The 16,305-nt window shown below is 39.0% G+C and overlaps 1 protein-coding gene across 15 annotated transcripts in view; it reads right to left on the bottom strand.

Moving 5' to 3' along the window:
- The window catches only part of capt (adenylyl cyclase-associated protein 1), a 190,066-nt gene that overhangs the window by 60,972 nt on the left and 112,789 nt on the right, over positions 1-16,305 (bottom strand). Inside the window, exon 1 of one of the 15 annotated variants that reach the window (XM_067121588.1) lies at positions 2,802-3,103. The exons of 13 other annotated variants lie outside the window; for them this stretch is intronic. The gene's annotated coding sequence lies outside the window, so the exon portion shown is untranslated. Of the gene's footprint in view, positions 1-2,801; positions 3,104-16,305 lie in introns of those variants that run through there. One more of the 15 variants, XM_067121583.1, reaches the window with a different exon arrangement.

The following is a 16,305-nucleotide window of genomic DNA, read 5'->3' as shown; positions in this document are numbered from 1 at the left end:
AACAACGAATTCTTTACACACGTTCCACAGAACAAATAAGTTCTGCAGAGATTTCATACCTCGCTTCGTTCGGAATAAATAGAATAGAGTATAGAATTTAGGCCCAAGGCCAAGCACTGGGAACTACGAGGTCATTCAGCGCTGAAACGGAAATTGCCAGTAAGAAGATAAGAAAGGCGTAACAGGAGGAAAACCTCAAAGCAGTTGCACTATGAAACAACTGTTAGGAGAGGGTTGAGGAAAGTCAGATGGAAGAAAGAGAATATGAACGGAGGTACAATAAAAGGAATGATATACAGGTTGCAGCTAAGGGCCCGAAGGGAAACTGCAAAGACCCTTGAGTAATGCCTACAGTGCACCACGTGAGGTGCACCTCACTTCGTTCAGCTCCACATTTCACTGGACTGCACAACCATCCCAACATCTTAGGAAACATTATGCAAGACATTCCTTCACCTTTAACACAGAACCTTTGAATGACCTGGCATGACTCTCTACAACAATATTCCATATAATTTCCCACATTCTTTGGAATTTCCCACCGTCCAACAAAGCAGAAAGCGTGTCTGGTCGGTCTATTGGCCAAAACATGAAACGCGAATTCAGGAATTCCGTCCTTACGGGTCCTTCTTTTTTTACAGAGGTGAAAACTATTGCATCGCAAACGTTATCATCGTAACTCGTAAAATAGACGAAAATCGGTCGAATACGCTCTCACACTTGGGAATAGAATTGTATATTTATTCAAGCATGTTATAATTTCAGTTCTCGCGAGAGAGAGAGAGAGAGAGAGAGAGAGAGAGAGAGAGAGAGAGAGAGAGAGAGAGAGAGAGAGAGAGTTCTCAAAAACGCGAAAATATAACTAATATTGTACAGTGTCCTACATAAGTCTCACAGAGAGAGAGAGAGAGAGAGAGAGAGAGAGAGAGAGAGAGAGAGAGAGAGAGAGAGAGAGAGAGAGTTCTCAAAAACACGAAAATATAACTAATATTGTACAGTGTCCTACATAAGTCTCACACAGAGAGAGAGAGAGAGAGAGAGAGAGAGAGTTCTCAAAAACGCGAAAATATAACTAATATTGTACAGTGTCCTACATAAGTCACACAGAGAGAGAGAGAGAGAGAGAGAGAGAGAGAGATAAAACGTAAACACATAACTAATATTTTAAAGTGTCCTAAACCATCCTTCTACGATAACTCGAAATAAATATTCATGAAGCTGGGCGCACAACCACTAAGGTCACGAAATAAGCAGATGGAGTCGAAGAAGCCGAAACAGACTCTGCCTCAATCTTCGAAGCCTTCTGTCCCTTTACTTCCCCCCACCACCTCCTCCTCCTCCTCCTCCTCCTCCTCTCCAGAAGGGAAAGTCATTAGAGAGAGAGAGAGAGAGAGAGAGAGAGAGAGAGAGAGAGAGAGAGAGAGAGAGAGATTGTTAATTACGCAAAGGGGTAGAGTAACGAGGGAAGAGGAATGTAAAACCTAAACAATAAAGGACGCGGGACAGATTTTGGGCACAGAAATAGTATTTGGGCAGGGGCACGACCTGGGTAGGGAGAGCTTCGTACGAACAAATGAGGAAGGAAGGAGGGAGAGAGAGAGAGAGAGAGAGAGAGAGAGAGAGAGAGAGAGAGAGAGAGAGCGGAAATACATCAAGCGGCATGAGTGAGACTTTCAAGAAACGAGATTAGTATTTTGGACATAATTTTCTCGTTGAAAGAAGCTTCCGAGAAGCAAAATGGGGAGACAAGAAACTCCTAAGTAGTCATGAGGTGAAAGTCACTCGAGGAGGTGACCCCGAAGCCGCTGCACCTTGCTTTTTAATGTTGCACCGATGCAGAACATTTAAAATGTGAAATGGTGCTGACGACTTCTTAATATACCGGGAATGCTTGTAAAATTTTCACCCCCTATTATCATGAACACTCACATCCAAACCATGTTATTTTTAACATCCTGGAAACAGGTTTTCTGTTTAATGCAACTTTAAGCAACACTCGATTCACCAACGCTCCAAAAACTATGGTAACCAAGATATTTCCTCGCAAATTTATGACGAACTTTTATGTCTACCTTCTCACGTGAGATTATTTATGAAATGACCTTCCTGAAAGGCCACTTGCTAGCTTTTACATCTTGTGAACTTATAACACACACGTGAACAACGTATCTGGCCGTGAGCGTTACAAAAGAGAAAACGCTCCCCACACACAAGAGGCACAAAATAAGAGCAGGAAATAAAAGAGGAACACTTCCTTCCTCGACAGGAGGACTGACTTGCCAAGCACTTTCACAATATGACCAAATCGGGAGCTCCGAGCTGGTCAAGCCAGCAGCGGGGTCACTAATCAAACCTCACCGTAAGTTCTGTGAGAACTTTCAACGCGCTATTTAATCACTTTTACTCTTACTATGAAGTCGAACTTACTGGTCAGTTACTTAGAAACCTACACACGGGTTTAAAATCAATAGAGATTTTAAAAATGAAAGCACAATATTCTCGTATAATTTTTCACACTACTTCGCTCACTGTTTCGGCAAAATTAAACACTGCCTTGAGAAACTGAAACCTAATTATTTCAAAGAAATCGGCATCACAGATATTTTCAAGACCGATTCCTGGTTCTCCCAAGAGGTCATTACTTGAATAAGTTGCGTTCGAGTGTTTCCTGAATATCGTCACAGTTCCCTGAATACCTGCACTGCTGTAATATGAAGAGAACTGGGGAACTGCTTCACTAAACACAATCCACTTAAGCAAGGTGTTCATTTTCCAAAGTTCTCAAATCAAGGCGAACTTACGATGCCCGCGTCTTAATCTGTGCCCGCGCCCAACGAAGGGCCACTCGCAACACCACAGACTCTCTTACCGAGAGGAGAGAAAGGGATTCAACAGCTGAGCATAAGAGCATAAGCGAGAGAGAGAGAGAGAGAGAGAGAGAGAGAGAGAGAGAGAGAGAGAGAGAGAGGGGCGGGGAGTAACAGGGTACTCTCGCCTAAGGGATGGCGATAATGGCTGCTAGCTGACAGAGATTGGCTGGAGGTGGTGGGGTGAGGAAGACTCATCGGAAAAACGCAGGCAGGGGACGATTTCAGGCGTACACTCAAGACGCGAGACAGCGTAGACGGCTAGCGGAAATACCTGCTTAATATTTGAGAGTATGAAAATAGTCACGCGTGAATCAGAAACAAAACCATCGGCGTCGGAGGCAAGAAGTATGATGATGATGACGATGATGATGATGATGATGATATATCTCTCTTATGCAATTTCTATTGAAGTAAATGGCACTGTTAACCGATCCTATTTATCAAGATTATATATATATATATATATATATATATATATATATATATATATATATATATATATATATATATATATATATATATATATATATATTTCAAACATGCGCTCTTCCCTTAAGAAGGCAATGACGCCACATGGGTGCAGCCTTCCGGTTTGTCAGCAAGTTTCTTATAGGGATGATGGTACTGAAGCTACGCCCCTTTTCTACCGCCCTGCCGGCGCTGCTACCCACTAAAAGCTGGGCGGACAAGTGGGCGATGTGAAAAGCGCTACACACGGACCTAGCAGACGTGAATCGGGCGCAGCACTAGTAAGCCATGGCAGTTTCCCAATGCAAGGAGTGGACCAGATAGAACCAAAACAGCAGTCAAGTGTCACATTCAGCCTTGTCTGCGGAATCACGAGTGAAGGCCCTGTGCAAAAAACTTCCACAAATTCATCAGCTTTATACAACTCCCGGCATTGACCTCCCTGCTCCTGCCCAGGGAAGACGCAGTAGAACGACTATTCCTTTCTATCTCACTACGTTCTCTTCGCCTCAAAAAAAAAAAAAAAAAAAAAAAAAAAAAAAAAAAAAAGCATCTTCCAATGGCGTTTCTGTGTACAGAAATACCCTGTTCTTCATTCATATCAAATCCTGCTCTGCCTGTTGTTTTTGTATTAATAATAATATTCAGAAGATGAACACTATTCATCTAGAACAAGCCCTCAGGGGCCACTGACTTGAAATTCAAGTGTCCAAAGAATATGCTGTCAATTACGAAGCAAGAGAAAGTCAAGGGAAACGCAGGATGAGAAGATCTCACTCATTAAAAAGAAAAAATGAATTAACAAATAGATAAGAATGTATTCAAATGCAAGGAGAATAATAAATGTATCGCACAAACCATTCAACATCCAAAAATCACCTTTTCTTTGTCTCCTCCGCTCGTTAAAACGTCAACAGGTGTATGGCAACTTTGATTAATTCTCTAATAAGCCTCACCGTAGAATACATAAATCTCTCTGTAAAATGTGATGTTACTCCATAGGAAATATCTTAATTAAATCCAGAACCTCTCATCTCACTGACAGAAAGGTTTTATACTTTCCATTCCTTCTGGAAGACCTTGTACATCTATTTAAATGGGAAATTATCGCCTACAGGATTCGTTTTGAATTGTACCTCGTGTCATCTTGTGACTCAAAGTCAAATATTTTGGGGGGGATTTCATACCGACGGTTTCAATTTTTCATGGACTTTCTTTGTACTTCGGGAAACTAAGTACAAACCTTCGAGCATGGTTCAATTCAAGTGAATTTCTACGGTTCTCATAATTTTTTTTTTTTGCTAGATTCCTTCAATGATATGATCTTTACAGCGGTACAATTTGTTAACATTATACGTTCACGTACTTTCCCTAATCTAAATTTCAAATCTACTGCTTAGGATGATCATAATGACTGTTCATTTACCTTGTGAATAAAAAATATCTTGCTTGCGTTCTAACTGACACTCCATGCATACTGCCATAAGTAAGTGGAAAGTTCTGAATGACTAATATCCGAGATTTAAGTAGGTCCTATATAAGCGAATCAGGATCGACCTGTCTTTTCAATAACGCGCCCATAGGGACTGGCCGCCGCTCATAATTCTCAATGCTAACTCCCTCGATAGCATCCTTAGCTACAGCGATTCCCACACTAATGATAAGAAAGATCACGTCTGAACTCGTACCAGTCTACGAGGCATCAACAGCTTTCCTCCATGATGGAGTTCCGGGGTAGGTGATTGCTAAGAAGCCTTGAGTTAACTGGCTTCTCCTCGGGATCAGAAGTCTCTCCTAGTGTCAATTCCCAGATCACAAATGGGTAATGATCCCTATCGTTTTCGATGGCATCGTTCTAACTTTCGTGATAAACCTTTTAAAAGTTTAATCATTTATTTACACGAGTAGTAAAGCATTATTATGTGACACCGAGCAACACTTTTATTATCCTCTCTGATCACACTGAGAAGGAATGAGAGTGTGTTAAATTAACACAGTTATCGTATGTGAAACGGTTTCACATACAACGTAAAGCGCTGAGTTTGCAATTCATAACCTTGTAACACACCTGGCAAAAGCTGATTTATGTTCGAGAGAGAGAGAGAGAGAGAGAGAGAGAGAGAGAGAGAGAGAGAGAGAGAGAGAGAGAGAGAGAGAGAGAGAGGAAATATCACTATACGCCAAAGCAAAGTCCAAATGAAGAAACCAATGCGTAAAACAAAACTATATTCACACCGCCTCGGGGACTTCAAACTGCCAAAGTTCCTTATCACATGAAACGTTCCGGCCCACCGAGCAAAGGAAGTTTCCTGCCAGTTCAAGGACGAATCACGAAACGCCGACCAAGATCGAAGGTGCACTTACCGAAACACTAAAAACCCACGCTAAACACAAGTCGCTTGGCGAAGACATTACGAGGCAGGGCATTAGACATTAACTAGCCCCTGCATATTCAGGAGTCCCTTCGCAGCTGAATTTAACCTTCAAAACCCTCACTGTCGACGCCGTTGGGAAGGGAAGGATAAGGTTGTGCGTGGGTGTTCACGAAGGGGGTCTGAGGCCCTCATTCGCATAATGACATCCGTCTTCTAGATCCTTTGACCCTTGGCGACATCTGTGCGAGTGTTAAAAAAAAAACAAGTGATGTACGCGTACATTCACCAACACCTTTACCTTGCCTTTATCTTTTGGTCGCCGCTACATACATCGGGTGCCAGTGGCACATAAATCTCACGGTGCAGTGTAGAGCTGGTGCACGATTGTCACAATCTTATGTATATATCCATATACCTGTATTTATGCTATGTGACCCAATGAGCAAGAACTCTCAGAAACTGAAACCATAAAAGGGCGACAACTCGGTCAACTGATCCACAGCTTTTGTGAGATGAGAGAGTTCTTTCTCCAAGGAGAAAGTTTATCAATATTTCACTCGTGTAAAAGTGTCCCCGAATAACCAGGAGAAATTATTACCCTAACCTGCATAAGGCCCTCTCATTAGAAGCGGTAGAGCCAAATTGTGGTTCTAAAAAATTATTAAAAGGCGATTACACCAACCTGAAAGGGTGAGGTCCATAACCGAAACTAATTTTGGCAATCACACGAAAAGCCAGTTTTCCATAGGCCTTCATGATAGTTGTAACCACTGAACACTGCCGGTTAAAAGATGGGCCTTTACAAAAGTTTGACACATTTATTTTGACAATATTAGTAACCTGGAAATTCCGTTATACCAAAAGTGAATGAGTAATTACCTAATGTAAACCCATGACTGCCTTAATATTACGTTATTCAAAATGTGACATCGGGCCATTCCAAAATGTGACAACAGAGTGGCATTTATCTTATCATCAAGACAGAGTTGTGGTAAATGGCCAGTAATATTTCAATGGCGACATGTATTTGTGTGTTAGCTTAGATGAAAAGATGACTTCAGTGTGCGACAAGAGTTGGTTTGTGGAGAAGAAGAAGCAGCGTTTCATTTGGAGATCTTGGGAGGAAGAAGAGAAGAGTTTGTGTTGAAGAGGGTTCGATATGATGCTGATGAGCCTTCCTAGGTCTATGCAGCGGCTAATATTAAGAAAGTTTTCTCCACGGGAAGTCGATCTTGATTCTAAAATAATATAAAATATATTTAATTAAAATGAAACTAGTTTCATTTTTTCCTGGATTTGCCTGTCATTAAGTTAAGTATACCTTAGTTTAACCAGACCACTGAGCTGATTAACAGCTCTCCTACAGAGGGCTGGCCAGAAGGACTAGATTTATTTTACGTGGCTAAGAACCAATTGATTACCTAGCAACGGGACCTACAGTTTATTGTGGAATCCGAACCACATTATAGCGAGAAATGAATTTCTATCTCCAAAAATAAATTCCTCTAATTCTTCATTGGCCGGTCGGAGAATCGAGTGCTAGCTGAGAACAGTACCCACCCCTCCAATAAAGTCCTGTTGCCTGTCATTAAAAGGAATAGCACACCAGTTCTGTAGTGTGAGTTCAGATGTATTAGCATGAGGGAGTATTTACGAGAAAATCCCACGGAAAAGAATCACTGACCTAATTTAGAAGTGGAATTAAAACGAGCAACAGGGGGATCTGGCGGTGTCGTTTGCTTTCAAATCACCTTGCCATACTTCCTGGTAACGATGACGCAATTTCATGACATATTAACGCTACTCCGTGCTTGACACAATTGTGATCATTTCGCCAACTCTGAGAACTGAACACTCCACACCTACACAGTCTCCTCCCTTCCAACTACACACGATTGAGAAAGGTACGGTGTAAATTTAAAAGCTGAAGAAAAGGCATATGCAGCCTAAACTATTTCCGATATCCCATGTCAATCTGGGTTGCTTTCATTTCGGACTCACTCTCTCTCTCTCTCTCTCTCTCTCTCTAAAACTCGGATGTCCCCTCTTCCCAAAATACCGACACTGTCTGTCTGTCTCTAAAAAGTGTCTTTATAACAAGAAAAAAAACTACGTTAAATAAATAAACAACTGAACTTCCTATACGTGATGTATAATTCTGTTGTTACGCGTGCAGAGGTGTTAGTTTGAGCGTGTGTATGCATACTCCAATCTTTGGTTACTAGTTGCAGTACACGTCCTGTACAGAGCCTGAGAGTCAAAGGCGGGAATAAACGATAATGTTGACACAAGAAGGGACGCGAACACAAAAGCGAAATCCACGCATGAAAAGGAGAATTCCCTGGACGGACAGCAGAACATTTACAAGGATTCGACAGAGTTACGGTAAGCTGGCCATGGCTTGTGGAAGTAATGGGGTTATCTAGCGTTGTAAAGCCAAGGCTTGTTTGGTAACGATTGCCGTTAAGAATAAGTTAAGGGCAAAAAATCTTTGCAATATCGTAGAATGTACAAAATGTTACAAAAAAAAGTCAACCTTATAAAGGACAAAAGAAATTTAATGTGATCATTTCAGAGTGGATTCTTAAACATAGTCTTAGGCTACTTTCATTGAAGATAATGGACGTTTTAGCTTATGGTCTTTCGCTCGTATCAAGTCAACTCGTGTTTTGTTCATAATAATCATCGTTATTGGCTGTGTCTGTTGTACTCAGAATCATGCAGCGAGGCTGTTCAGTCTGTCCGCAATTGCAGACGACAGACAATTGCGGGCATACATACACACACATACATACATACATATATATATATATATATATATATATATATATATATATATATATATATATATATATATATATATATATATATATATAGTATACATACATATTCTCAGGTTATTCTAATCGTGTGCATTAGTTTTACACACCTAATGGCGATTTTTGTTTCTGTTAGGTGACACGTGGCTGTATACATGTATGTGAGTATGTACGTATGTATATGCATAAACATACACATATATACGTATAATATATATATATATATATATATATATATAAATGTTGACGCCAAAGGAAATGTTTACAGGAAATCGACATGGTGCCAAGTACTTGGCACTCTGTCGTTTCCTTTTAAATATACCCCGTGACTTCATCTGATGATTAAATCATGTGCGCACACACATATATATATGCATATATATACTGTGTGTGTATATATGTATGTATGTATATGTATATATATATATATAGTGTAAGTATATATATATATATATATATATATATATATATATATATATATATATATATATATATATATATATATATATATATATGTTGTATATGCAAGTTAATGTTTTACTAACAATTAAGGTGAGCTGACCTCCTGTGTAACAATGTAGTGTTCAAGTGTTAGCTTATAAGTTACCATAACCACCTGTGAGTAATATTTTATGAGAGAGTCAACAGGCAGCTGGCACTAAGTACCAAACAACGATCTTCTGTGATATCTTCAGTATTGGATAAGTCAAGTTCATGTCGTCACTATGACAATTGTCTGTAATCGATTCAATATACTTTTCTAACGCAACTTTTTAATTTCATCAGTAGATATAAGTATACTACTACCAAACATTGGCTAAATGACACTCTAAATAGCACTTCTGATTAAATACATTTTAGTAGACTTCTATTAAACTAGCTAAATTTTCGGTGCGTAGATTTTTTTTTTTCCAAACTTACACCGATTCACACGGCATGATTTTTGTTTAAACATAAAGTACGAGGCACAAGCACAAATGCCCAAAGGAATATCATGTGACACGTACGATCTCTTCAGATCGTCTCAACTAATTATTTTCCATTTATCGTCCCGTTCGTGAGAGTAATGGCGGAAGGACCGGTGTGCAAAGGCACTGCAGGAAATAGGGTCGAACATCGAGTTACATCGTAATAACGAGTGCAGTGGGAAGAGATGAAATCACTGAGGTCGGTTGACTAATCAACTTCATAGAGAGTTAGAAACTGCAGACCGTTGCACGTAAGGAGAAATGGCAATACAATGATGAATGAGCAATTACACACGTACGTGCTTTATTTCAAAAGCAAGAGTATCTACTTCTTACGAGAATGAAACAGCTTTATAAATTTAAAAGCCACAACTAAGAAATTAAGAGGGATGTCAGCAGAAACAAACATCAACTAATGAACATAAAAAGCAAATATACAATCTCAAATTCATCCTAAGCCCTTCCAATCCTGCAACATCCTTCTCTGCATCTTTTCCATCCAGATTCAGCAACTCTTCGAAATACTCAATCGATCCTCTAAAGCACTCTCTTCGGAAAATAATCTCTCAGTTTCCACCGTTTCCTTTTCCAAGATCTGACTGCTTATTCACCTTCCTCTCCACACTTAATTTACTGGTGTACAACTTGTTTTACTCCATAGGGAAGCAGCTAAGAATCATTCTTGTATTTTAATATCTCCTTTTTTATACTCTCCTCCTAAGGACATTTTCCATACATAGTATTTATTTTTTGTCCTTACACCCTCGCATCTTGAAATACAATATCCTTAAGTTCTGCATCCTCCTCACATATTCCTTCTGCTTGGGAGTCTGTAACCCTGGCCAACTTTTCACTCGTGCTTTCCCCCTTTCTTAAGATAATCGTTTTAATCACATTTGTAACTACATTCTGAACACCTCCTCTCTAACTGGGACCACCTTTATACTTTCAAAATTCTTAACACACGATAATCACATCAATCTCAAGGCGTTCCTCTTCTAAACACTACAAAAATCCCAGTATCATTCAATGCAAGACCTCCATAACACATCCCAGTATCATTCAATGCAAGACCTCCATAACACATCAGCAACATCATTCTCCATGTCACTTTCCTATATAGTGAAACCACTTCGTACACCCATTATTTCTTGCTCTCCCGCCTGATTCAGGTACGGATTCAGACTCGACAAAAGACTTCTCTTTCAACCATACTCAATACAGACCTTGTTTTCACCCTGTCATAGCCATTTGACACCGACATACTATACGATGCCCCAAACACGAGCGAGAATTCTGGGAAAACACTAAGAACTGTAACGATCAAGACAAACAGTTGCCCCTTAACATATTAAGTGTTTTTCCTTAGCAAGGCCTAAGCAAATAAATAACTGTTTTTTACAACTTCCGAAGGATATAACTTTTCCAGTGGTCAAATCGAAAAGTGTCACGTTACGTGCAATGGCTATAAAAGGACTGTCAAAAAATGTTTTCGTAAACAAGGACAGGGGAAAGCAATTATGGATTTACCAACGAACGTTTGAACTTTATAAAATTAATTAAAGTAAACTGAGGCAGCTGTACCCATTATGGACAACAGATGACGCAAAAGGTTTAGAGCCAGTATTAAGTATTTTTAGTAACTCGAAAATAATACTGTTCGCAAGGATATACATCTAGGGTTGAGAGAGAGAGAGAGAGAGAGAGAGAGAGAGAGAGAGAGAGAGAGAGAGAGAGAGAGAGAGAGAGAGGTATCTAAACTTGTTAGAGAATCTCTTTTATGTCTCTGACTGAACTTTGAACTAAAGAGAGAGAGAAGCTAGACGATGTATCCATGTGCCTGTTTTAACGGGGCAAAATCTCTAGGGTTCCGACAGTTTGTAATGGCGGCGAAAATACCGCTAGCAGCAGCGATCACATTAAATTAACTTTCATTAGCTTGTCTCCAAGGTCCGACAACAACATGACAACAGGATGCAATCTATTCACCGATCCAAACGCTTTTTCGCCGAGAGGCCGTGGCGTCTGCCGGAGTGTTTTCATGGCACATTAAACCAAGGTCCACACACCTTGCACTCAACAATCATCGGCTAAATTAGCATAACGGGTACACTGCCATACTGGCGGGACGTCAATCCACACATTCACGATACTTTCCAGACAATAGCGACACCTCAAATGATCGTGCAAACGGCACCAGGGACCGTCCTCAAACAACAACAACATGCATCGACTATGTCTGTCAGCGAAACCTTGTCGATTGCACTGTTGCATGTTCTGTCTGCTGCAAATTCTTAAAACAACGCAATTCATGTATTTTGTTGCAAAGTGTAGTTTTGCTTTTCAAGGGCCATGGCAATGTTTTTAGGGTAGGTTTTCTGATGGGTTATATGAAAGGGTATCCATTCGAGTAGCATTTCCTAACGCTTACCTCTTTCAAAAGCAAATATGGTGAGTTCTGACAACTGACAAGAGCCTTGATTCTTAAACCTGGAAACTGTTTTTCACTTAGGAAAAATTTTAATTTTCAACAATAAAGGATATGCGTAAAAATTATAGCACAAGGATTGTACGCGTGTATAGATCCATGACTTCAACAAAAGTCTCAAGAATTCGCCCCATAATTCCAATAAATCTTGTAAACAGTCAAGAATTCACCCCATAATTCCAATATATCTCGTAAACAAAGTCTGGAATTCACCCCATAATTCCAACAAAGCCAAGAATTCGCCAGATAATTCCAATAGATCTTGTTAACAAAGTCAAGAATTCGGCCCATAATTCCAATGAATCTTGTAAACAAAGTCAAGAATTCACCCGATAATTCCAATAAATCTTGTAAACAACGCCAAGAATTCGCCCAATAATTCCAATAAATCCTGTAAACAACGCCAAGAATTCGTCCAATAATTCCAATAAATCCTGTAAACAAAGTCTGAAAATGGGATGCAATCGTGAAAGCCATAATTAGATCAATTGTTCAAGACGCCTCTACAATAAAAAAAATGTGTGGGGATACAACACGTCCAACTATTACATCATCTTGACATAAAAAGTGACATTATACGACATTAATCTCAATCTTCAAATCATATAATAGTGTGCTGGTCCTACATATGTTATTCATATGCAATTAACCTGGGGTACAACAGGTAGACTGACTTAGCGACGTTGGCCAATATCCTAGATGACGAGTTTGATACATGTATAATCTTTACTAAGTCCACATGAAGTCAGACGTTGATACCTGTGAAGGAATTTCACTAAAAGTGCGTCTTCTTTCTTATCTTGTTTTATAAGTTACCCGAAACAATCACCAAGTCAGCTAAAGTGGCAAATTCATGCTATTTTTTTTTAAATGATATAGGCCTATCATTTTTCTGAACGCTCATGCCTTGCTTTGTGGGGGTTAAGAAATACCGCCTGAGCAAATTCAGCTGTTTCAACATTAAAAAAAAAAAAATCCTGCAGTTTTCCTGATCAGGAGTCACATGGTGTGCCGTAGACCCAGAGGCAAAAATATCATGTGGGTCGCGGGCAGAATGTCAGTTGTAACTTGATAATTTTGCGCGCAGGGATCGAACTGATACGTTGAAAACCTCAAACGCTCGTAATACTTTATCAAAGTTCGTGTTAGACCAGTCTTGCACCTTCAGGTATATGTGTGTTTTATGTTTAAGTTGTGTTATGTGTACAATTCGCATGACGCCTTTATCGGCTCGTTATCTTCACAACTAAGAATCTCCACTATTCTTTCAGTGGTTTTCCTGCTACATGTAATTGTTGCTCTTTCTCAAACTCACGGTTTTATTTGGCATTTTTGACAACTTCATACAGTTCAACCGGTAAGTTTTCCGATGCAATTTCCACGAAACACAGGCAATGCTAATTTTACTTAATCTACTGTTATCGGTTTCATAAAGTTCTTTATGGATTCTCAGCCAATTCTTTAACTAAATCCGTTCAGGTTAGGTTCAAATCCTGCCGATATCTGATAACATCTGCTTTTCGTCTAACACGAAAATAAGATCTACGAAAGTGAGACTATCTCTTCAAGGTCTTGGATTCCTTTTGTGACGGACGTCACCGTTATTCTAAAAAAAACAAAACAAATCTGCGTACAAGTATCAAGTGTCCCCACCACAGGTAGCTTATGGTCTATGCTTTGTTTTGTACTGACGCTGATCGCAAACAGGGCCTCTGTGTTTCATTTGACAGACATTCCAACATTATATTATGGAAGTATCTACTTGTGATAAACGGCCACGGCATTCATGAGTCTGCATTTCCAATATTCACGAGAATGTAAATTTTGGTTATGCCAAATTTCCTTTCTGTGATAGCTGATGCGTTCACAATTATATGTCACTTGAAACATCTGTGTAATGCACGCACAAATTTGCGCAAACCTCTGTAAGCAGGTGTCATCTGCATCTGATATATTGGGTGCTATCTATGATATTGAACCTTGTTATTCTTTTATTTAGTTTCTTAACATTTGATAATGTTTCGGTGATGATAACGTAGTTACGATGAATGGATCTTTCCTAGATAGTGACCCCCAAGGGTTTTCGGGGGTCGTTGTCTAGACCTAATATTTCTTAGGGGTCACCAATTTCATGATATTTAAAGTCTTTTGTCTATGTTTTCACGGTAATCCCCTAGGGCTTGTACTAAACACGCCGCAATGGTGGATACATACCGGGTTCACTATCTAGTGAAGACCCGAAGAACAAATGCAAGCCTCAACGGGTATATGAAAACTATTAAATAATCAACAATCGCTGAAAGCTGCCCACATTACCGATTTCTTCATCCTACTGTATGCCCGTAGCTTTTCCATACGTGGGGTCTCCAGGGACAGCGGACAAATTACAGTACGTTACACGAACTTTGAAAAAAAAAAAAAAAAAAAAAAAAACGCACAATGACTGCAGCGCTTATAAAAGGAATGTCATTAGCCTATTTACCCAATCTAGGCAGTCACCCTTCACAATCCGAGAGCAGTAAATCCATTTTTTTTTTTGTATTCGTTAATCCGATGTCGTATCTGATTGTTTATGTTTGCCTCACCTTCCTATCCCTCCAGATGTACCAGTATCGGCGAATTTTTAATACTATTTATTCGCAGATCCAACTCGGCGGATAGCCTTCAGTACAGTTTCTTAGACCTAATCGAAGCCATTTTCAGGTTGTGCACCGACAAAAAAGAAAAGCTTAGGGTCTATTTAAAATAACGACATTGATAATAAAGCTATTCTATGGCTGAAAACTTCCCCTAAAATACAATGATAGAAATCCTCGAAGGAAAAGACAGTTACAAGAACCCTGACTCACACTTCAACGTTACCCCAACTTCACACGAACACGTTTTCTCTGTAACGCACTCCACTGTACCTCACAGAAAATGGACTCGAATCATTTTTCTATTTTCGGAAGATCTCGGGAAACATGAGCAGGCATCATAAATATGATAAGTTAAAGAACCGAACGGCAACAGAGTAAAAATACTCACGCAAGCGTACTCTCTGAAGGAATGATAAATGGCAGAGAAGTAAGGGGAAGGAAGATGTCGACACACGATCAACACGAGCACTGGATAAGGCGGCTATGGGTGATGGCTTCTTGGTTAGGTAAAAATAGGGATGGTGGTGTTTGAGGCAGCAATTTCTAATTCTGTACTCCAGCAATTCTGGGGCTAGAAGGCGTGTGGGCGTGTGAGGTTTGGGCGTGTTGTTTAGGTGGGTGCACTCGTGGGTGCCGCTAAGTAATCCTCAACCAGTTCGAGTACGTTTTCGGCAACATGTTTTACGATGGTCGCGACTATGCATTCCAGAGAACTAAGACACATTAGATAAAGAACACAATAATTATATACATTAACGAATTCATGTACAGTAGATGTCCATAAAATTCATCACTTAAATCCACTATCGGATCCAGAAAAATTTCATGGTGGGGGCACCAATTTTCATATATACACACACACATATATATAAAATACATATATGTCTGTATTTATATATAAACATATAACTATTATTTTTTTCTCAAAATTTTATTATTTCTATGACAGGTTTTGTTCCATTTTTATATTTCCTCATTTATGTTATTATCTAAATCTTCAATATTAATATTACGTCATTATTTTAAATGGGGGGGGGTGCCAAGGTGGCCCCCTTGGATCCGCTAGTGCTTAAATCATTAGGATAAAAAAAAAAGTGTGAAGTTACTATGTTACAAGTGAAAGGACTTTCTCACATTTATAAAATCAAAGGAACTTGATTTTATTAAATTAAATTAAAGAATAAAGAAGTCACATAACTAATACTGATATTTGGGTGATTTCGAGACCATGCTTGCTTCACGCCCCACCAAAGTAAATGTAGCCTTCAGAATGATACATTTATCAATAAACCAACAAACTGAAAATAATAAGACTAATCGAATAATGTAATTACCAAAAACTGGAAAGTGCTTCAGGTTGGTGTAATTATAATGGAAAAACAAGGAAACACACACACACACTATGTATATATATATATATATATATATATATTATATATTATATATATATATATATATATATATATATATATATATATATATATATATATATATATATATATATATATATATATATATATATATATATATATATATATATATATATATATATATATATATATATATAAACATAACTTATTCACTTCCCGACTTGCTTGTACTTCTGAGATACGATTATCACGACAAAGCCTACTCTAACTGGGGGTATGTGGAGAAACCACCACCTTCCATGACAGGG

Source organism: Macrobrachium rosenbergii, chromosome 19 (genome assembly GCF_040412425.1).
Source record: "Macrobrachium rosenbergii isolate ZJJX-2024 chromosome 19, ASM4041242v1, whole genome shotgun sequence".
NCBI lineage: Eukaryota > Metazoa > Arthropoda > Malacostraca > Decapoda > Palaemonidae > Macrobrachium > Macrobrachium rosenbergii.
The sequence above is the reverse complement of the archived record's forward strand: the minus strand, read 5'-3'. Positions and strand labels throughout refer to the sequence as shown.